Source organism: Hyperolius riggenbachi, chromosome 11 (genome assembly GCF_040937935.1).
Source record: "Hyperolius riggenbachi isolate aHypRig1 chromosome 11, aHypRig1.pri, whole genome shotgun sequence".
In the NCBI taxonomy this organism is placed as follows: Eukaryota; Metazoa; Chordata; class Amphibia; order Anura; family Hyperoliidae; genus Hyperolius; species Hyperolius riggenbachi.
Genome location: NC_090656.1, coordinates 39,126,544 through 39,148,669, shown reverse-complemented (window position 1 = coordinate 39,148,669; position 22,126 = coordinate 39,126,544). Strand labels below are relative to the sequence as shown.

General features: G+C 43.5%; 1 long non-coding RNA gene across 3 annotated transcripts in view; it reads right to left on the bottom strand.

The window, feature by feature from the left end:
- LOC137537647 (uncharacterized) overlaps window positions 1–22,126 on the bottom strand; it is an 84,048-nt gene that overhangs the window by 61,704 nt on the left and 218 nt on the right. For all 3 annotated transcript variants that reach the window (XR_011024643.1, XR_011024644.1, XR_011024645.1), the window contains exon 1: window positions 21,795–22,126. This exon is cut by the window's right edge and continues 218 nt beyond it. This is a non-coding gene — a long non-coding RNA (uncharacterized lncRNA). The remainder of the gene's footprint in view (window positions 1–21,794) is intronic.

The following is a 22,126-nucleotide window of genomic DNA, read 5'->3' as shown; positions in this document are numbered from 1 at the left end:
ATTGGCTTCCCCTAAAATTGACCCTAGACTACAAATACATACACTACACGATACATGCATAGGCATAGGACTCTGGTAGGGATAAGATTGTGAGCTCCTCTGAGGGACAATTAGTGACTAGACTATATATACTTTGTACAGCACTGCGGAAGATTTCGGCACTATATAAATACTAAATAATATAAAAATAATAATAATACGCCTCTGCACAGAATATTTATATTGCGCTTTTCTCCTGGCGGACTCAAAGCGCCAGAACTGCAGCCACAAGGGCACGCTCTATAGGCAGTAGCAGTGTTAGGAAGCTTTGTCCAAGGACTCCTTACTGAATAGGCACTGGCTTACTGAACAGGAAGAACCTGAGGTTCAAACCCTGGCCTCCTGTGTCAGCCTGGTACACTATCCAGCCACTTTATTGTCTGGAGCAGGAGAATTATCTATAAGATACTGTAAATGTTTCTGTCTTTAGGTTGGGTGATTGAGTACAGTTCCCCGGCTCAGTGTTTCGAGGTGGAAGGGAGGGTATGGCTTTTCTATAGCTGCATGAAAGCGAATGATTTGATGCTGAACAAGCTTTGCGAAGGGAAGTATAAATCTACAGAACTTTATAAGCATTGTTTGTCTTGTCTCTGTGTGTATTGCCTTGTTTTTTCAGAGTTTTCATGTCTAGTAAATCATGTGCTTTGTCTGCAAGTTCTGCATCTGGTTTTCTTACCGTTTCTGCATATAAATATACGGCACAATGCTGACTGGAGCCTGAGTTTTACAGTGTGCAACCTGTGCTGGGTAACCAAGTACACCGTAATTCCCAGCAGCACCCAGACTGTTTCATTGTCCACAGTCTCTCCTACCAGTCTATGCATTGCTATTCACTTGTTATGCTGGACTTTTGTGGGATAATTACATGCAAATATTCAAGTGACAAGCAATCTGAACCAGAAAGGTGACATGAGTATGGTGGTCGTTCACACTCTGATTTGATAGCTACACATTATGTCATTGTCATCAATACACAGGCACTAATAGCTACTAGATTGGTACAAGCCTTATCCATTTCCATACCACAGGTTTATTTCCCCTTCAAATTTACAGCAATTTTCACATCATGCTCCTCCCATTCATTAGCCAATAATTTTAGCGCTACTTATCACTGCAAAATGTTCTCCTTTTTTTTTGCCACAAATTAAACTTTCTTTGGGTGGTACTTTTTGCTAAGAATTATTTTATTTTACATGTATTTTATAAGGAAGAAGAATGAAAAAAAAAAAACACATTATTTTTAAATTTGCAGCCATGATTGTTTAAAAATATAAAGTTCTACTGTACAAAAAACCCACTCACAGTCCTTAAGCTAACTATTTATGTAATTTCTTAAATGCTGTCACAGTTTTTTTGGTTTGTTTTTACAAGTGGTTTAGGGTGGTAACTATGGGGTAAAAGGCTTAATTTACGAAGGTGATAAATGATTACAGTCACTTTGATCAGTGAATGGAACACCTGTTCCCATTCACCGATCACAGACTAGGGGGAGCGTGACGGGATCGGGCACATGAACGCACGCGATTGCGCATACTGCAGCGACCACTGAGAGACGCATATCTACGAACCTGTGCCAGAGATGAAGTTCTCAGGGGCATAGAAAAGGGTTACAGAGGTATGGAAGTAGTTAAAGTGTCCCCGAGGTGTATGTACAGTGCCAAACATACAAATTACTAGGCTGTATTCCTTTACTTGTTTTTCTGTCTGAAAGTTACATCTTTAAGTGTACAAGTGATAGTTTCTCTCCATTTGGAGCTCATCAAATGATGAGTGTAACCCTCACTGATAGACAATTACAGCCACAAAACTCTACACTGGCAGAGAACAGCTTCTGAGAGCAAGGGATCAGTCAAAAAAAGTTCACCAGGTCATATATTTTAGCTCTTTGACATAAAAAGACTGTTGTTGAGCAAAGACAATAATGCATTAAATATGCTCTTTATGTTTTTAACCACTTTGTCCTCCTTGACGTGCACGCGCACTCCCGGCCGCGGATTCGGTAGCCACGGAATCAATGTATCGGGCTATGGAGCCCAATCACTGATTCCTCTCCCCCGCTGAAAAAGCGACAGCTTTTTCTGAAGCTATGTCCCTCTAAGCGTACATTGTACGCTTAGAGTGACGTCATGTAAACAAACTCAAGATTGCCATCTTGTGGCCAAAAAGTAAAACTACAAGTAAAAGTAAAAAAACATTACAATACTCAAATATTTCCCCAAATAAAACACTTTTATATCCCACCCTCCCAAAAATGCCCACATAAAATGTTTAATAAAAAAAAACAAAAAACATTACTATAAAAAAAAACAAAAAACACATAAATATTTACCTAAGGGTCTAAACTTTATAAATATCTATGTAAAGATGAAATATTTCTCTCTATTTTTTTTTTATTGTAAATAGTGATGAATGCAAAACGGAAAAAATGCTCTTTTATTTCCAAATAAAATATTGTCGCGATACATTGTGATAGGGACATAATTTAAATGGTGAAATAACCGTGACAAATGGGCAATTACAATACGTGGGTTTTAATTATGGAGAGGCATGTATTATTTTAAAACTATAATGGCCGAAAACTGACAAATTATGATTTTTTTCATTTTTTTTCTTATTTTTACTGTTAAAATGCATTTACAGTAAGGTAGCTCTTAGCAAAATGTACCCCCCAAAGAAAGCCTAATTGGTGGCGGAAAAACAAGATATAGATCAGTTCATTGTGATAAGTAGTGATAAAGTTATAGGCTAATGAATGGGAGGTGAACATTGCTCGGATGCATAAAGTGAAAACGACTGAGAGCTTAAGTGGTTAAAGAGGTTGCGAAAATCTTACAATTTAACCTCCCTGGCGGTCTATTAGAAACCGCCATGGGGCAGCGCAGCACTATTTTTTAAATATTTTTTTTTTAAAATCATGTAGCGAGCCCAGCCGCTGTACAGCGGCATCCCCCCGCCTCTGGCAATCTTTGATCAGGAAATCCCGTTCAAAGAATGGGATTTCCTGAAGGGCTTCCCCCGTCGCCATGGCGACAGGGCGGGATGACGTCATGGACGTCGTGACGTCTAAGGGAGTCCCGATCCACCCCTCAGCGCTGCCTGGCACTGATTGGCCAGGCAGCGCACGGGGTCTGGGGGGGGTGGCGTGGCGAACAGCGGCGGTGATCGATGGCGGAGCGGCGGCGATCGGAATGCACATGCAGCTAGCAAAGTGCTAGCTGCGTGTTGCAAAAAAAAAGTAAGTAAATCGGCCCAGCAGGGCCTGAGAAATCCTCCTGCGCTGCATAGCCCGAGCTCAGCTCGGGCTTACCGCCAGGGAGGTTAAAACACATACAGATAAGAAGTTCATTTCTCCCAGAGTAAAATGAGCCATAAATTACTTTTCTCCTATGTTGCTGTTGTTGTAGTAGCAATCTGACATTACCGACACATTTTGGACTAGCCCATACTCTTATGTGTGGGTTCTCAGGGTTTTCTTTATTTTTAAAAGCACTTAATGAATGGCAGTTGATCCATCCAACTGCCAAAGAAGTCTACGATGAGCAGGGAGGCTGGCCAGCATCTTTGTATAAATCTTTATCAGGGAGTGTCTTTATAAAGAATAAAGGCCATGCTGAGAATCCCCCATGAAAAAATGGACTAGCCCAAAACCTGTCGGTAATGTCCGATTTCTACTACCTACTGTCATTTATGGCTCATTTTGCTCTGGGAGAAATGTACTACTTATTTGTATGTGTTTTAAATTTTAGGATTTTCGCAACAATTCCTCGTTAAACATGAAATTGTGCGATATCTAAAAAAGGTAATTTTTAGGAATCAATTTATTTTCACCTCGGCTTCTATGGCAAAGTATGTCTGGCTGATCTGTTCTGCAGTGAACCCCAGAGCTGCCAGAACCTGAACTGAAAATGTCGAAATAACCATACACAGGTCATACGTACTTCCTGTGTAGTCTACTTATCAATGTCTTTCTCCTCTACTGCGTCCCATTTGTCCACTGTGATCAATGGAATTCTCCATCCTCCATTTTAAAAATGGCCATTACCCCATAACAGCTTCCTGGTCAGCACACTGTTTAACAGTAATATCACCGACTTGAGCCATAGGGATACATGGACATTACCTTGCACATTCAGTTGTAAATGACATCTGCTGATATATAACTGACAGCAACTGGTATTTCAGTTCTGACGAAATATTGTCAGAACTGGAAGGGATCACTGTAAGAAGAAAATGGGGAGCTTCCGAGAGGAACTGATGGCAAGTTAAGTATGTAATATTCATTTGCAGCTACATCATGTGTTTATTTTAAATAATTTTACTTGCTTCAGGTTCCCTTTAAGCAATTGCTGTGGCATTTCCTCCACACATCAATGATATTTGTGAAGTCCAAGGTTCTCTCATGTGTGGACACTACACTATATGATATTGTATTGCGACTGCAACTCCAAATACAATTTGCTACATTTGGTTTCTGGAAGGAGAACTGTAACTTCTTTACAAGCATTTGTCTCATACAGTCTTTTTTCTAGAGATCTCTATTTCAGTGTTTCATTCGCTGGGCCCAGCTACATCAGACTGTAGTTCATGTGTGCAGGATTTAAAGTGACGGTGTACCTAAGCTCTTTTTAATATTTTCAGTATGTGATTAATAAAAGGGGTTTTAGAATATACTGAAGTAACTACTGTTTTTTGTTGTTTGTAGAAGTTACTAGTCAGTACGGAGACCTTGGGCAAGACTCTCTAACACTGCTACTGTCTATAGAGAGTACCCTAGTTGCTGCAGCTCAGGCGCTTCGAGCCCGCCAGGATAAAAGCGCAATATAAATTTTGTGTGTCTTGTCAATAATGTCATCACGTAAGCCCCAGTGATATCTGGGAGGGGTCTTATCCCTTGCACTGCCACTATTCAGGGCTGGGCCCCAGACTTTCATTGGGCCCTACAAGGCAGTACTGCCCGGATGGCAGTCCTGAGTAAAGGTAAGCAGGGCCATTTAGAGAGTGTATGTAGGTATTTCAAGTCAGTTACAATTATGTATCAATGTTATACAATAATCTATGTAACCCACATTGTATGTTGAATGGTCATCGGGACATGCCATTAGCAGTGGTCATTCCTTCACCAATTCACCCAACATGTTTCGCCGGGTTCTCCTAGCATCATCGGGAGGCATGGTTGAATGGCTCATCTGTGCACTAATATTTAAATGCATGGCTACACTCAAGCTAGCTCTGGGCAGGACCCATAATGCATCACTTCACAACATTGAGAGGGGCCATGCAAATCCTTTCCTTCTGCCTGTAACAGGTCAATCCAGTCCAACATTATAAAATCTAAATAGAGAACCACATTATTATTATTATTATTATTATTATTATTATTTTATACGGCCCCAATATCGTCTGTAGCATCGTGCAATGTACAAAACATACAATAATGGGGAGCATAGATACATGAACAGCTCAATATATTATACAATCATGATAACTAGTAATACAAGTATAGATACATACAATTAATGTGTTGTTCAAAAAACATCACAAATACGGATGCATTTTCATTTGATAAAATGTACAGAACCCGGAACGAAAAGGGCGAGGTCCCTACTGTCACGATTGTGGAACTTTCCCCGTGATCAGCGCACAACGCGTGCGCTGACACGGCGGAGATCCTCCACAAGCGTATAATTTGCAGGAACCCAGCAAAAGGTGCTACGCACCTGTAGAGGGAAATTCCTGTTGGCAGATGGCGCTGGGGAGTGCAGAGGAACCAATCCTCTGTACCTCCACAAGTGCCAGACAGGAATTGTACGAAGCGCAGAATGCAATCGCAAGAGAGGCGATTGTGAATGAGATTGAGCAAAAGGGATAGGTTGTATGTGTGTGCGCCAATCCAGTCGCCACTCCGCGACCGCGCACACACACAACAGCAGATACGAAATAGGAACGCGATCGCGAGAGGTGCGATCGCGAGACGTGACACAAGGCAGAACAGAATAGAATACAAGGGTAGCAAAGGCACAGCAAATACAATAAGGAGATACGGAAAATAACAACCGCTAGCTAACCGCGAACACCGCACTCATTCGCAACAGTGCACGCGGTTATGCGCGATCTCCACGTGATAAGCACAATAGAGACAAGCACGCCTAACTAACCATAAGGCCTCGTTCAGACTATACGCGCTGCCGTGCGCATTTTGGCAGCGCGTATAGTGTGCGACACGCAAGAATGGTAGAAGGGCATAGACAGCCCTTCTACTGTTCCCATCATATGCGCTGCGTGGCAGCGCGATTGCGCTATCGCGTGCTGCACGCATTTTTGGGAATCGCAGCGCAGATCCCATTCATTGTAATGAATGGGATCTGCAGCGCAGCGCATAGGAGCGCAGATGGCGTGCGATCGGACGCGTTGCGTTCCAATCGCACAGCCATCTGCGCTAATGATGTGAACGAGGCCTTAACAGACAAACATGAAACAGGGGACGCGAGCGCTTGCTTAACGGTTACCTCACCGAGCCTGTAGCAAGCGCAGCGGACAAGACAGACACACGAAAAACAAGAACTAGGCAGGAAGGATCCACCGCTCTTCCGCCAGAGCAAGTGTGATCCAAGCAGGAACACAGATCAGAAAGATCCACAGCCGCTAACGCTAGCGGCTAGTGCGATCTCAGCAAGACAGAACGATTCGCTATCAACCGCCGTTGGTGACAGCGCAATCGCGACCGACAAGACAGAACAGAAGGATCCCCAGCACTCTCACAAAGTAGCTAGCGCGATCCCAGGAAACAGAACAGAAGGATGCCCAGCGCTAGCACAAAGTAGCTAGCGCGATCCCAGGAAACAGAACAGAAGGATGCCCAGCGCTAGCACAAAGTAGCTAGCGCGATCCCAGGAAACAGAACAGAAGGATGCCCAGCGCTAGCACAAAGTAGCTAGCGCGATCCCAGGAAACAGAACAGAAGAGATAGCTGGTAGCAACCGCTGCACCAGCTATACTCCAAGAACATAGATCAGAACCATTTCCTGTCAACCACCATAGGGACAGGACAATGGCAAACAGGCAAGACAAGACAGAACAGGCAATACAGATAATACAACCTGACTGGGCTAGAAGGGGAGCCAAAAGCAACCCCCAGGAATTAACTATACTAGATAGCAATGGCTGACACTCCAGCAGTGTCCATCAGGAACTGAGCATGGAAGGGAAATGACCAGCAAAGCATTCTGGGAAAGATAAAGCTCTTATAGTGCCAGTCATCAAAGAAGGCAGGTAGGGGATTTGCATAACGAATGTATGCAAATTCCCCAGCAAGAGAACAGAACAGAAACTTGCAATGAAAAGACAGGTCTCTGTTCCAGAGACCTGCAGCCCACAGACTAGAGGAATGGACAAACAGCTGTCGTCCTGTGCAGCCAGCTGAGCGGATCATCACACCTACCCTTCCAAGCTTACAATCTAGAGGGTGGTGGGGTTGGGACACCAGAGGGAGGAGCCTGCCCTTTGCCAGCTTACAATCTAGAGGTTGGTGGGGTTGGGACACCAGAGGGAGGAGCCTGCCCTTTGCGAGCTTACAATCTAGAGGGTGGTGGGGTTGGAACACCAGAGGGAGGAGCCTGCCCTTTGCGAGCTTACAATCCAGAGGGTGGTGGGGTTGGGACACCAGAGGGAGGAGCCTGCCCTTTGCGAGCTTACAATCTAGAGGGTGGTAGGGTTGGGACACTATAGGGAGGAGCCTGCCCTTGAGAGCTTACAATCTAGAGGGTAGGGGTGTGGAGACACTTGAGAAGTGGCCAAGGTATTAGCAGATGAGGCAGTGAGCTTTAAATTATAACTATGGCCTTCCATGTACCTGCAAACTTCCGCCACACTGCATTGCAAGTGTGCTGGCTGTCCCAGCTGTCACTCCTCCCATATTTCCCTTGCCCCTCATAGGTAGTTACAGGTGCCCCTTAGTATTAGGTAGCCAGAAGTACCCTCAGTAGCTAGAGGTGCCCCGAAGTATTAGGTAGATAGAGGAACCTCAGCATTAAGTAGCTAGAGGTGCCCCTGACTGAAGGGAGAACTCGTCAGTGGAATGCTGAGAGCTGGGTGAGTAACCTCTCATTTACACTCTCATCAGGGGGACTCTCCATAGTTAGGGAAGGAGGGAGGCGCTCAAGGAGGGCAGTGAGCCGCCTTTTCATCATCAGGCGCCTGTAGTCACGTGCCTACCGTGCCTTATGGCAAATCTTGTAGTAAGACAAACAAGCTATGGGAGAGCGCTCCAAAGGAGAGGTGACACTCGTGAGAAGTCCTGGATGCATGAAGAGGAGGTGACCAGAATAGCAATCAGCCAGGAATTCTGCTTCCATGGTCATCTCTCCAGAAGAGAGAGGAGTGACATTGCAGACAGAATGTTCTGCCTCATTGCTGGAGGATTGCTGAGTCTCTGGGCTCCATGTCATTATTCTGCAAATGTCCTCCGGCATCAACAGGACAGAACCTGTGATTTGTACAGCACATGCCCCAACCAATCAATACTTCACATGTCACACTGGACAGCTGGGGAGTCACTGACACGACGCACGACACTCACATTGTACTGCGACATGCTGATAACAACAATGGAGGAGGAGAGGGGAATTATATGTTCCGAGGTGACAATATACAAATATACCGAGAGAGATACAATGTATTCCAATCACATTATGCAGAGAGCAGAGAATAATGTGCAAGAGACAGAAAGTGGAAGGGAAAGTGCCAGAATAACAAATGGGGAGTGAGAAGAATGAAGACAGAGGAAGAGAATAACTGACAAAGCAAAGGGAAGGAGGGGAGGGAGCGGGATAAAGCGAAAGAGAAACGGGGAGTAAGACAAAGGAGGGAGGGATGGGAGAGGAGGAGGGAGGGATGGGAGAGGAGGAGGGAGGGAGGGAGGGAGAGCAGGGATGGGAGAGGAGGAGGGAGGGAGGGCAGGGATGGGAGAGGAGGTAGGCAGGTAGGGAGGGAGGGGAGGTAGAGGGGTAAAGGGAAAGAGAACGTGTGAGTATGACAAAGGAGGGAGGGAAGAGGAGGAGAAGATAAAGACAATAAGTAATGGGAAGGGATACTGAGAAGACAGGGAGAGAGGAGGAAGTGGAGTGAGGAAGAAGAGCGATAGAGAGAGGGAAGAGGCAGGAGGGAAGGGAGGGGAAAAGCGTGTATCAAAAAAGGGCGCAGGATATAGCCGAAATTATAAGTTGTAATGTAAAACAATATTTTTGGTTTATAGCTTATAAATGAAAATATAGTGCTAAATTGGTTCAATAAACGGAAATGAAATGGCAAAATACCGTCTATAACAACAAACGAATTCGGAAATGAAACGTCAAATAGCGTCTATAACAAAAAATGATATTTACACTTGTATTAAGTAGTAAATAGTAATACAATGGTAGATTTTACAGATATTTTACTGCAATTATACCTAACTGTAGGCTCTCCCTATCCCTAACCCCTAGACCCCACCCCCTTTGTGTAAATATACATAATTAAATAAATTGTGTATATTACAAATATTGTACTGTAACTATACCTATCCCTTCTCTTACGCAGAACCCCCCCTGTTGGTGCCTAACCCTAAATCTCCCCTGGTAGTGCCTAACCCTAACCATCCCCCTAGTCGTAAAAAGAAAAGTGTTAATCCGGCGCTAGCTGCGGGCTGCGGCTAAGTGTGGCCCTTTAAATGAGTGTTATGGCCACGGTGCTGCTCCCTCCACTGGGTGGTGCCAGGAATTTAGCATATGGAAACAAGAGAACAAGGGTGCGCTCCTATGGTACATTAACTCTTTATTCACCAATATCACGCATAAAACAATTGCACTTACAATGAATGTGCAAGTATTGCACATGTAGGGGGCCGCCAGCGAGTATCTCCCACTTCCTGAGCCTGGCCAGGGCTTCCAGGGTCCGTGTGCGATGAAATGCAGGTGTACTGGGGACAACCGCCGGCTCCTACTCCTCTCGGCAAGCCGTCTTATCGCCACAATGCGTTTCGGCGCTTAGCCACGTTGCGCACCCGTGCCCAGGGCCGGCGCTACCATTAAGGCAAAGGAGGCAGCTGCCCCAGGGCCCCAGAGCTTGTAGGGGCCCCCAGTAGCTACAAGAGGAAACATTTTTTTTTCAAATCGGCCTTATAGTTTTTGAGAAAATCGATTTTAAAGTTTCAAAGGAAAAAAAAATACACATTTAAAAACCTGCCGACTTTAATGGTTAATAGCAAATCCACCTTAAATGCTAGAAACCCTAAATTTTCAGGATATGTTAAGGAGATCATTAGGAATAAGAGGACAAAACAATTTTTCAAAAAGACCTTATAGTTTTTGAGAAAATCGATTTTAAAGTTTCGAAGGAAAAAAGTATACTTTTAAATGCGGTAAATGTCACTTTTAGTAGCAAACCTAACGGTAGTGTAATTTTACATGCATCAAACGAAAGCGCAATAAAGTTTCCAGGGGGTCTATGCGCAGCCACAGCGCTTTGGCCAGGAATCGCTATACAGCCGCAATATGGCTGTATGAAGATCCCTGGCATTTTTTCCTATTTTCCCAATTTTTATTTTTTTTATGTTTAGAGTGTGGGAATTAAAAATAAAAAAAATTATGTGGGGTCCCCCCTCCTGAAACTTTTTAACCCCTTGTTCCCCATGCAGGCTGGGATAGCCAGAATGTGGTGCTCCGACCGATTGGGACTTCACACCCTGACTATACCAGCTGCAAAAAAGGTCCCCTAATGCCGATTTTTGTTCCGGGGTATATGTTGGGGGGGCCCCCCAGGTTTATTTTGCCCTGGGGCCCCATTGTTGCTTAAACCGGCCCTGCCCGTGCCTAACCCTAACCACCCCCCTGGTCATGCCTAACCCTTACCCTCTTACACACATATAAACAATAATATATTTAATCCTAAAAATACTTCACTATAAATAACATGAATAGAATAATTTATATATTTGTAATAGAATAAATAGCGTTAAAATAAAATCACGTACACATTAATAATATTATAAATAGAAAAAGGTATATATATATATATATATATATATATATAATAGATAGCCTTACAATCACGTATAAAGCAGAGGGACACCAAGAGCCCCAATAGTGTAATTCGTCTTGGGGACAACAAAATAAATGAGAAGTTAAAATTATACTTACAAACCAGGGTTACCAATAGGCAACCACTGTATAGGCAGGTGGGGAGAACAATCCTGACCCCACTCAGGAATAAAAAGTCGCTCTCTGTAGACAGGAAAATAGGGTAACAACCCTCCACCCAGGGTGGACTCAATGTAGTGTACAAGATACAGAGACGCCAAAAGAATAAAAGGTAATTAAATGAACTTAAAAAACCAACTGGTTAAACAGAGGAGGCAGCGGTGGTCTTACCCCCTCCAAACAGACACAGGCAAAGACTGCGATTCAGACAGTCAACAATTTATTCGGAACTCCAAAAAACAATGCAACGCGTTTCACGGGCCATACATCCCGCTTCCTCAGGCAAAATACAGTAGGAGTCACAGCATCTGTATTATATCAGCGAGCTCGGCGCCTCTGTGAGGCGCCAAGCTTGCTGATATAATACAGATGCTGTGACTTCTACTGTATTTTGCCTGAGGAAGCGGGATGTATGGCCCGTGAAACGCGTTGCATTGTTTTTTGGAGTTCCGAATAAATTGTTGACTGTCTGAATCGCAGTCCTTGCCTGTGTCTGTTTGGAGGGGGTAAGACCACCGCTGCCTCCTCTGTTTAACCAGTTGGTTTTTTTAAGTTCATTTAATTACCTTTTATTCTTTTTACAATCACGTATGCATTAAAAATCTGAAAATAACAGTAATATTAAAAGCGATATATTAGAAAACTATAATCAACGCATTATAAGTGTAAAAAACTACGTTAATACCAAAAGCGACGTATTTCCAATAGAACAAGGTTGAAAACGATATTTAAGCATTACACGTATGAAAACGAATTTTAAATGATAAAAAGTGTAAACGAAAATTTACTTGTTACAGCCCTGAAAGCCAAATTTAAAAACAGAAAAATAATTAAAAGCTCCTATAAGCGAAATTTAAAAACAAAAAAATAAGTAAACCACAAAGTTAAAACGAACTTGTAAACGATATTTGTAATAAACTTTATTCTGTAAACGAAAACTTTTGTTAACACGATCCCTGCAACCGCTATTTCTTGGGCGCCCTTTTTTCCTGTCGGGCGCCCAATAGCCTATATTTTGCATTACAGTCTATGGCGGCGCCCTTTTTGTCCACTATCCCTGTGCGCCCTTTTTTACTGGCCCGAGGGGGGAGGGAGGCTAGAGAGAGTGAAGGAAGAAGGGGAGAAGAGAGGGTAGGGAGAGAGAAAGGACAGGAGGGAGGGGAGAGAGGGAGGGATGGAAGGAAGGAGGGAGGGAGGGATGGGAGAGAGAATGGTAAGGGGGGGGGGGGGGGCAAAGAAAGAAGGAGTGGAAAGGCATATATGGGGAAGGGTAACAGAGAGAGTGAAAAAACTTAAAACACACAGGTAGGGTGGAATAAAGGGACAGAGAAGTGGAGAAAAGAGGTAATGTAAGATCTCTCTGCTCATGGCAGCAGAACGCCAAGACCCACCCTAAGGTGCACCGCCTCTGGGTCTCGGCGAAGCTCTGACGTCAGTGGAGCGCATGACGCTCAGTTCCCATTGGCTAAGCAGTGGACGTGTCCTCAGTACGCGCTCCGCCGCTGTAAACAGTGACAGCATGTATGCGTGTCAGCAAGTCAGCTGACACGCCGCTGGATGATTGGTTACTTTTGGATACCTTTTAGTTGATTGCTTAGTCCTAGTATAAAAGTAAGGTGAGCGCCCTCTGTCATCACCCGTGATAGCCTCTGCTGGGCTTTTTGCGGAGACTGCACTCACAACTGCTGATCTGGTGCAGACTTTGTCTGTATCTTGACCAAGCTTATTTCCAGATCGGTCTCCTGTTGCCGACTCCTGTTTGTTCCTGACCACGCTCTCTATTAGATTACCCGTTGCTGACTCTGCCTTGTCCATGGAATTCCCTGATTGTTGCCTGGATCGACCTCTGCTTGTTTAATGGACTATTCTTATGAACTCTTCCTGGACTGACTTGGATTGTACTGACCACGTCTTCTGGAAAGTGTGTATCTATCACCAGCCTGTCATTCCCTTGCTATCATCTGGACTGCCTCCAAACACCAGGCCTCAGGTGACTATATCTGAGTTTACACTGCATATTATTCTTACCTTTGTTTGGTGAATACTATATGTCAATCTGTATGCTACATCTGCCTGCAGGGCATTGTAGAATTGTATTAGGTAGGAGTTTGTGCAGGTGTTACGGGCTGGCCTATAGGTCAGTCACATGAGCAAACAGCCTGACCTATAGTCATTGACCAGGCAAGCATGACAGGTAGTGGGTAAGATGGAAGCACCCAATGTGTGTTCTTTATTAGTGTTTTAAAATATAAATAAAAAAGAGAGGTACTCGCATACCTCTCCAGAAGTATAGAGGTGGCAACACTCTATCCCCTATGCTATCAAGTAATTTTGTATTGACCTGAGGAAGCGGGCCATGACCCATGAAATGCGCTGTCAGATTGCTTTTTGAATAAATATTTTTCCAGTTGAACTTGTGTCTATATCTTCTGGAGAGGTAAGTGGTTATCTATCTTTTATTTTTATTTACAATTTTAAACACTAAAATAGAACACACATTGGACGCCTCTATACTACACATTACCATTCAAACTTCCTTTGGAGGTAATAGCTTTGCAGTTTTCCTGGAAAGTCTATGGTACTACAGGAGAGCGACCATCCAGTATCCAGCAGGACCTGGAATACCGAGCAGGGAACTGCAACCCACCTTTGTGAGTATATATATATATATATATATATATATATATATATATATATATATACACAGTGTATATATATATATATATATATATATATATACGGTATATATTATTATTTTTTTAAATTATTATTTAGTATTTATATAGCGCCGACATCTTACGCAGTGCTGTACAGTATATATATATATATATATATATATATTGTATTGTCACTAACTGTCCCTCAAAGGAGCTCACAATCTAATCTCTACTATTATCATATGTCTATGTATGTATTATGTAGTGTAAGTACTGTAGTCTAGGGCCAATTTAGGGATGAGCCAATTAACTTATCTGTATGTTTTTGGGATGTGGGAGGAAACCGGAGTACCCGGAGGAAACCCACACAGACACGGGGAGAACATACAAACTCCGTGCAGATGGTACCCTGGCTGGGATTCGAACCGGGGACCCAGCGCTGCAAGGCGAGAGCGCTGACCACTACGCCACCATGCTGCCCAATATATATATAAATATATATAAGTATATAAAGTATATATACTTTTTCCCTCCCTATACTGACGATACTGCACCGTTGGGCTCCCAGTCTCTCCCTACTTCTCACTGGGTATTCTTGGTCTCTACAAGAACCACAGAAGAAACACCCCCCCCCCCCCCCATGGAGAAGTTGGGGGGCTGGACAGAAAGAAGAATTGTAACATGTATAAAAAAGAAGAAAAAGGTGGACAAAATAAGAAAGGGAGGAGGTGGGGAGGAAATGGGATAAGGGTGACCTGCAGAGTTGAGAGAAAAGAAAGAGATCAGAGAAAAGGCTGGAAATGAGCAAGGCTGAATAGTCTCGCTGATCTGGAAAATAAGGTCAGGCCAATGGAAGGCTATGCGTTTCATATATCCCTGTTCAGTTCCGCTACAGCCACCTGCAGAGCAACACTACGGTATAGACCATAGCAGTGCTAAGATAGATAGATAGATAGATAGATAGATAGATAGATAGATAGATAGATAGATAGATAGATAGACCTGGGAATTTGAGAAAAAGAAAGATAAGTGAAGTGTGAAAGAGTAAAGGAAAAAAGGAACAAAGTCAGGGAAACAATGTTCTAAGGAGCACTTTGATAAAAGAAGAGCCAATAATTCAGTGACAAAAACTAACAAGTTAAAAATCACTTACTTTTCTTCTCTGGACCAATCAGAGAATGCGACTCAGTCAACTCGGAAGTATTTGGCCAATCAGAGAATACAAAAAATAACCCCTCAAAAAACCTACTCGTAAATCGGAAACCGATCGAAAATCCGCGGAATCAGTAATCGGCGGTAATCTGAATTTCTACGGAATCGGAAATCGACATTTCCGACCATCCCTAAGACTAAGATACCAGGATAAGATATGTAAAAAGATTTATTTGGCAACGAATAAAAGGCAAAGCATTTTGTGGGATTCGTCTGCTTCCTCAGGTCAATGACTAAGTGCTTTTCAGAAGTCAATTTCTTCTGCTCTGGGGAGACTGTTTTATTATATATCCTTTATCTGTAACGATTGTTGTCAGTGCAGTGAAGTGCAGAGATCTTGCAGCAGCCTGAGACATCCAAGGGGGTGGAGTCCCAGGCTGAGTAGCAAGAAGACCCGGTGGCTAGTGACCCCTGGGAGATGGGCGTCACAAGCAGGTCTGGAGATTAACACAAATGATAATACAGTTCCCTAGTCTTGGGTGCGAGGTCCGTGGTCTCAGCCCCCTGGAACTAGTCTGGAGCATAACACAAAGATAATACAGTTCCCTAGTCTTGGGTGCGAGGTCCGGGGTCTCAGCACCCTGGAACTAGTCTGGAGTATAACACGAATGATAATACAGTTCCCTAGTCTTGCGTGCGAGGTCCGTGGTCTCAGCACCCTGGAACTAGTCTGGGAATAACACAAATGATAATACAGTTCCCTAGTCTTGGGTGCGAGGTCCGTGGTCTCAGCACCCTGGAACTAGTCTGAAGTATAACAGATAGATAACACAAGTTCCCTAGTCTTGGGTGCGAGGTCCGTGGTCTCAGCCCCTGGAACTAGTCTGGAGCATAACACAAAGATAATACAGTTCCCTAGTCTTGGGTGCGAGGTCCGTGGTCTCAGCACCCTGGAACTAGTCTGGTAAATAACACAAATGATAAACAGAAGTAATTTGGCTCAGTGTGAATTCCCAGGTCCTCCTGGTTCAAACACACTGTAGGATCTGACTATGGTCTGAATGCTTCCACGTAAGTGTTCGCAATGGCAGACAACCAGCAACTGACAAGCAAGCTGTATATATAGTTGCAGGACTCTGCCGCCCCGCCCGAGCCACTCAGCCAATCAGGAGTCCAGCAAGAATCAGCTGATCGTCCGGATCAGCTGATACCTCTGCTGCTGGTATAAAGGTCCTGACTTCCGGCGCGCGCGCGCGTAGCTCTCCATCCATCTGTGTGAACTAACAGACCCAGCCACACCAGACGCATGCTGCCGCGTGCAAACCGCCGCGTTGGACGCGGAAACAGCCGCCTTACTGCCAGTACATGCGGCGGCTTTTCCGCGATCTCTCACATTATCCTTTGCATAATTATTAGGGTGCCTCCTCCAACCTCATACAGTAACACTTCATCCCCCCATTGGGGGTATCCCCTGCGATTTATATCCAGAAAGAAAACCGCAACCAACAGTAAGGCTTACGGATGAATTTTCGCCACCCTTTCAAGCTTTTCGGGGTCCTCAGAAGGTAACACTCCCACTAATTAGGTTGGTCCTGGTGACAAGCGCTATGCGGAAAATACAACCTCCCAACAGAGGTGATAGGAGTAACAATTGTTTGAAAATGAGAGGTGTAGTTGGCTTACCTCTCCTATGGAAGACAGCCAAAGCAGCTAAGGGCCCGTTTCCATTAGATGCAGAGTGATGCAACTACATAGCCGCATTGCACCGCGGGTGTCCTGAACCCAATGCACGTCAATAGAACAGTTTCCATTGCATGCATTGCGTGTGGAGTGGTGCAGAGCGATCTGGGAATCTGCAGCATGCTGCAGATTCTTGCACAACCGCATTTGCCCCTCCCCCCACCCCGTCTCCTCCAGTCACTTCCGTATTGGGAGATGCGGAAGTGACGTGGCCAGCAGCAGTAGTGATGCGATGCGACGAGGTAGCAACATTCGCATCGCTAATCAATGGGAAAGGGCCCTAACGTCCTGAGCCCATTGACGCAGTTGTGTCCGCTTTTCAGTGAAACAACAATGTTACAGATGCTGAAAAGGAGACAGAAGCGGATACAACTGCGTTAGTGGGCTCTGGCCCTAAAAACTTGAGATTTTCAAGAGTTTTATTGCAAAAGTCTGGCCGTACTTTGTGCAATAAAACTCTTGGAAATCTCAATCGAGTTGCATTGGCTGCTCTGTGTTACGCAAGAGAGGTAAGCCAACTACACCTCTCCTTTTCAATCAGTTTTAATTATTTTATATTTCTGGGCACCTCCATCTACCAATTGATGTGATATCCAGGTAGTGCACCCCTACTGTGGGTATAATCACCGGGAGCGCATGCGGTCACACAGAGCGTATTGCAGCCGGATTAAATAAAGATTATTACAGAGTGTAGCAGCTCCCTCACTGACAGTGACAGCCGTACCCCCCGCCCGGCAGACACCGAGGCCGATAAGACGTACATGAATCACTGGGCCTCCACATCCCGTCTCCGGGGTTAATTCCCCATCCACCGCAGGAATAGCACAAGGTTACCGAGTCTGCAGGGGGTTAATTAGGACTGGCAGCGGCAGGAATAATCAATTATCCAGCCGCTATCAGACACACCACTCCGCATTACACAATGATAAGTTAAATTGGGGAAAAAAAAGAATTATGTTTGTAATTTTCTGTAAAAGAGATTAGTCATAAAGAACAATGGGATTTCGCTGCGGCTCACTTATAAAACGATTCTGAATAATGAAAGGAATTTGAAAGGTGCTAATTATTTTGATTCTTGCGCGCTCTTTGGGGAATTATGAATTATGCTCAGCGATTTCTCTTTTTTTTTTGGTTAATGGATTCTGCTGAAGATTAGTGTAAAACCTTTGTTTGGGCCTTGCTGTTGTTTTGCTTCATTTCATTTATTTTGCTCATTGCCTTGTACAATAAAAACTCTAATCCAAGCATCGGTATTTTGCATGAATCGGTTATGAATATAAAAATTGTACAGCAGCTAGAACACAACCAAGCCCTGATCTGAGAAAAACAATTCACAGATTGGTAAGCTTTTTATCTTCTTGTGGGTGGTTCATTCTCAAAGATTTTTTCACCTTATTTACTCAACTATAAGGAGAGATAAAACAGAAAATGCAGTGGGGCACTGCTCCCTTTAACTCCCTCCCGACCACCTAACGCTGATTGGAGACTGGAGAGTAGCAGCTACAACACTGCCTAACGCTGATTGGCAGAGATTAGCAGGGATCGCACATCCCCACTGAGTTAGAGAGCTCCGCTCTGTAAACAGCCTGCCAGCTGCGATCGGAGCTGGCAGGCTGTAACGAATAGAAACCACTGGTTCTTTCTTTTGTACAGTGATGCGATCTAGCGCAGCTCTGTACTGGGGACAGCCCAGTCACTTGGCTGTCCCCTGGAGTAGCTCGCAATCGGATCCCTCTCATAGGCAGATGCCTATGTGAGGTGATCGCAGTACTGGATCTCAGAGAGAGGGAAATAAAAAAAAGCAAATTTTATGTTTAAAAAAATCAATAAAATTAGTAAAAAACAAAACAAACAACGCAGCAGCAATCAGAGGCCAAAAGAAAAGGAGGCAAGATTCCTTTGTGTGCTAAGTTGTATAGCCGCGCAGGGAACTGTTAAATCTGCAGTGTGCTGAATTGTAAAAAATAGCCTGACCACTAGGGGAGTGTAAGCCTGTGGTCCTCAAGTGGTCAACTTTATTCCAGTTGGGTATTACACAGAGATACAGGACAGTGGGGGTGTCAAGTGCCTGACAGGCTGTTTCTGCAAGCTAAACCTGCTTCTTCAGAGGCAAAACTTTTTAACATTTTTTGCCTCTGAAGAAGCAGGTGTAGCCTGCGAAACAGCCTGTCAGGGACTTGACTCCCCCACTGTCCTGTATCTCTGTGTAATACCCAACTGGAATGAAGGGTTTTTAGAGGGAGCAGTGCCCAGCTAAATTTTCTGTTTTGTTTTTTTAATTGAACACGATTGTCCTTTGGATGAGCACACTCCTTGGACCCGCTCTGGTTGATCTGCTGTGCTGCATTTGGTGCCAGGTACTGTTTTTCTTTCTTTCTTTTTTTTCATAAGAAGAGATAAACAGATAAGGGAAAAAAAATTCATGACATAATCAGATAAGGGGTCTGATGCAAAAACCTAGGGTAATATGTTGCGACCATTTTTGCTTATGCAAATTACTTAATGGACCGCTATCGCAAAAAATTGTAAAATACATGTAAACACATACAAATGTGAAGTATCTTTCTTCCAGAGAAAAAACGAGCTATAAATTACTTTTCTCCTCTGTTGTGGTCGCTTACAGTAGTTAGTAGAATTCTGACGGAACCGAAAGAAAACCCAGAAAATCCCCCATAAGGAGATAGCCTGGTCCAAAACCTGTCAGTTCTGTCAGATTTTTACTATGTACTGTAAGTCACAGCAACATAGGAAAAAAGTATTTATAGGACGTTTTACTTTGGGAGAAATGTACTTTTCATTTATGTGTTTTCATGTTTTTTAAATTCTACAAGTTTCTGTGATAGTGGTCCTTTAACGTGCATTACCATAGCAATGTTTGCGGTACTCTGCTGGCGTTAGTACCAGTAGTATGATTATCATAGGTTTGTGCATCAGGGCCAGAAATTATAAATGATGAGGTAAGGAGAGATACTGTACATAATGAGTAAAATCAGACAAGGAGAGATAAAGCATGAGTTAAGTTGGACAAGGAGAGATAAATTGTGAGTTACAGTGCTGCCCAAAATTATTCATACCCTTGGCAAATTTTGACTTAGAGTTACATTTATTCAACCAGCCAGTAATTTTTTTGACAGGAAATGACATAGGTGTCTCCCAAAAGATAAAAAGACCATGTACAAGAGCATTTATTGTGGGAAAAAAAATCTCAGCTTTTATTTACATTTGAGCAAAAAGTGTCCAGTCCAAAATTATTCATACTCTTCACAAACTGTCACAGTCTGTGGGAAAATCCAAAGTTCTATACCATTCCAAACAGTCTAAGCTGTTTTAAAGCATCCTAATTACCCTGATTAATTGGTTACAGCTGTTTTAATCAACTCAACAGGTGAAAAACAGCAGCTCTCTGCAGTTGGTTTGTGGACAGTCATGGTTAAGGGAGTTCAGTTAAGACCTGTGGCTGCACATTGTGGCTGCTCACAAGTCAGGAAAGCGCTATAAGGCCATTTCTAAATGTTGTCAGGTTCCAATGCCTACAGTGTAAAGTATTAAAAAAAATATTAATAGTAAAAAATACAAAATGTTCCGTACTGTTGAAAATCTCAGAGGACGTGGTTGGAAGCCAAAAGTGACACCTGTGCTGCCCAGGAGGATAGTGAGAGAGGTGAAAAAGAATCCAAGGATCACCACCAAGGCCATCCTCGTGAATCATCTGGGCTCTGCTAATGGCAATGTCTCAAGGCAGACAATCCAACGGACACTGCACACTGCTGGGTTTCCATGGAAGCAGACCAAGGAGGACGCCACTTCTCCAGATAAGGCACACAAAAGCTTGCTTGGCCTTTGCAAATGCTCATCTGGACAAAGAAGAAGACTTCTGGTCTTCTGTGTTATGGTCAGATGAAACCAAAATTGAATTGTTTGGTCACAATGATGATTCCTTGATTCAACCCAAAGAACACCATCCGCACTGTCAAACATGGTGGTGGGAACCTATTGCTTTGGGGGTGTTTTTCAGAACATGGACCAGGGAACCTCATCACAGTAAATGGCACCATGATAAAAGAGCAATACATAAGGATTCTCATTGACAACATCAGGCAGTCTGCAGAGAAACTTGGCCTTGGGCACCAGTGGACATTTCATCATGATAATGACCCAAAGCACACAGCAAAATGGGTGAAGAAATGGTTAGCAGACAACAACATTAATGTTTTGGAGTAGCCCAGCCAAAGTCCTGACTTGAATCCAATTGAGAATCAGTGGAGGGAGCTAAAGATCAGATGGATGGGCAAAAATACCTGTGGAGAAATGCAAAAAGCTGCCAATAAAGGTTTTTCTATTGAATTTTGAGAAGGGTATGAATCATTTTGGACTGGACACTTTGGATATGTAATAAAAGCTGAGAATTTTGTATCACAATAATGCCTCTTGTGCATCGTCTTATTATCTTTTGGGAGACTCCGATGTCATTTCCCGTCAAAACATTACCTGCTGGTTGAATAAAAGTAACTTTAAGTCAAAATTTGCCAGGGGTATGAATAATTATGGGCAGCATTGTAGGTCAGATAAGGAGAGATAGATCATCAGTATAAGGAGAGATACATCATCAGTTAGTAAGTAAGGTGAGATCATTCATAAGTTTTGTAGGAAAAGAAGCACCTGAAGCTAAAAATCCAGTTCAGATTGTGAGCAGCACATTGTTATTTTCCAGAATATACAGCTTTCTAGTTTTCTAGTTTTTTAGTAGTTTACCTAGCATGCAGAAAAGCTGTCCGCCTTAAATCATCCTTATGTACGACAATTACAGATAAAACAACAAACCCAGCTTGGAGAGTGCTCTACAGCTCAGCATACAGCGGACCTGAACTCAGAACTTCCTCTCTGCTCTAAAAGAGAAGCAACAGCATAATGACCTTTAAAGAAAACAAATATGTCATACAGTTTATTAGCATTAACTTGCTATAATTTTCCTCACACATCACTCTGCTGTCTGCCACCTCTTCACCGCTGTTTTTTTAGGTTTCTTCACTACTGTCTCCTCTGTAGCTTTTTTGCCAGCTGTTGTCACACTTTCTCTCCAAACACTGCACTGCAGTCTTCACTCTTTTTCTGTAATCCTGCCACTTGTTTCTCTGTCTCACTCTTGTATCCATTGCTGTCCTGCTGTCTCTGCTGTTTCCTGTTACCTCACTCGGTTACAGGTAATTTTTTCTTTCCTGGTCTTTCCTTCTTATTCCTCACTATTTCTCTTCTGGTTTATCGCTCCAGTATCGCTGCTCTATATTGACCTGTAGCTGTGAGTGGTCT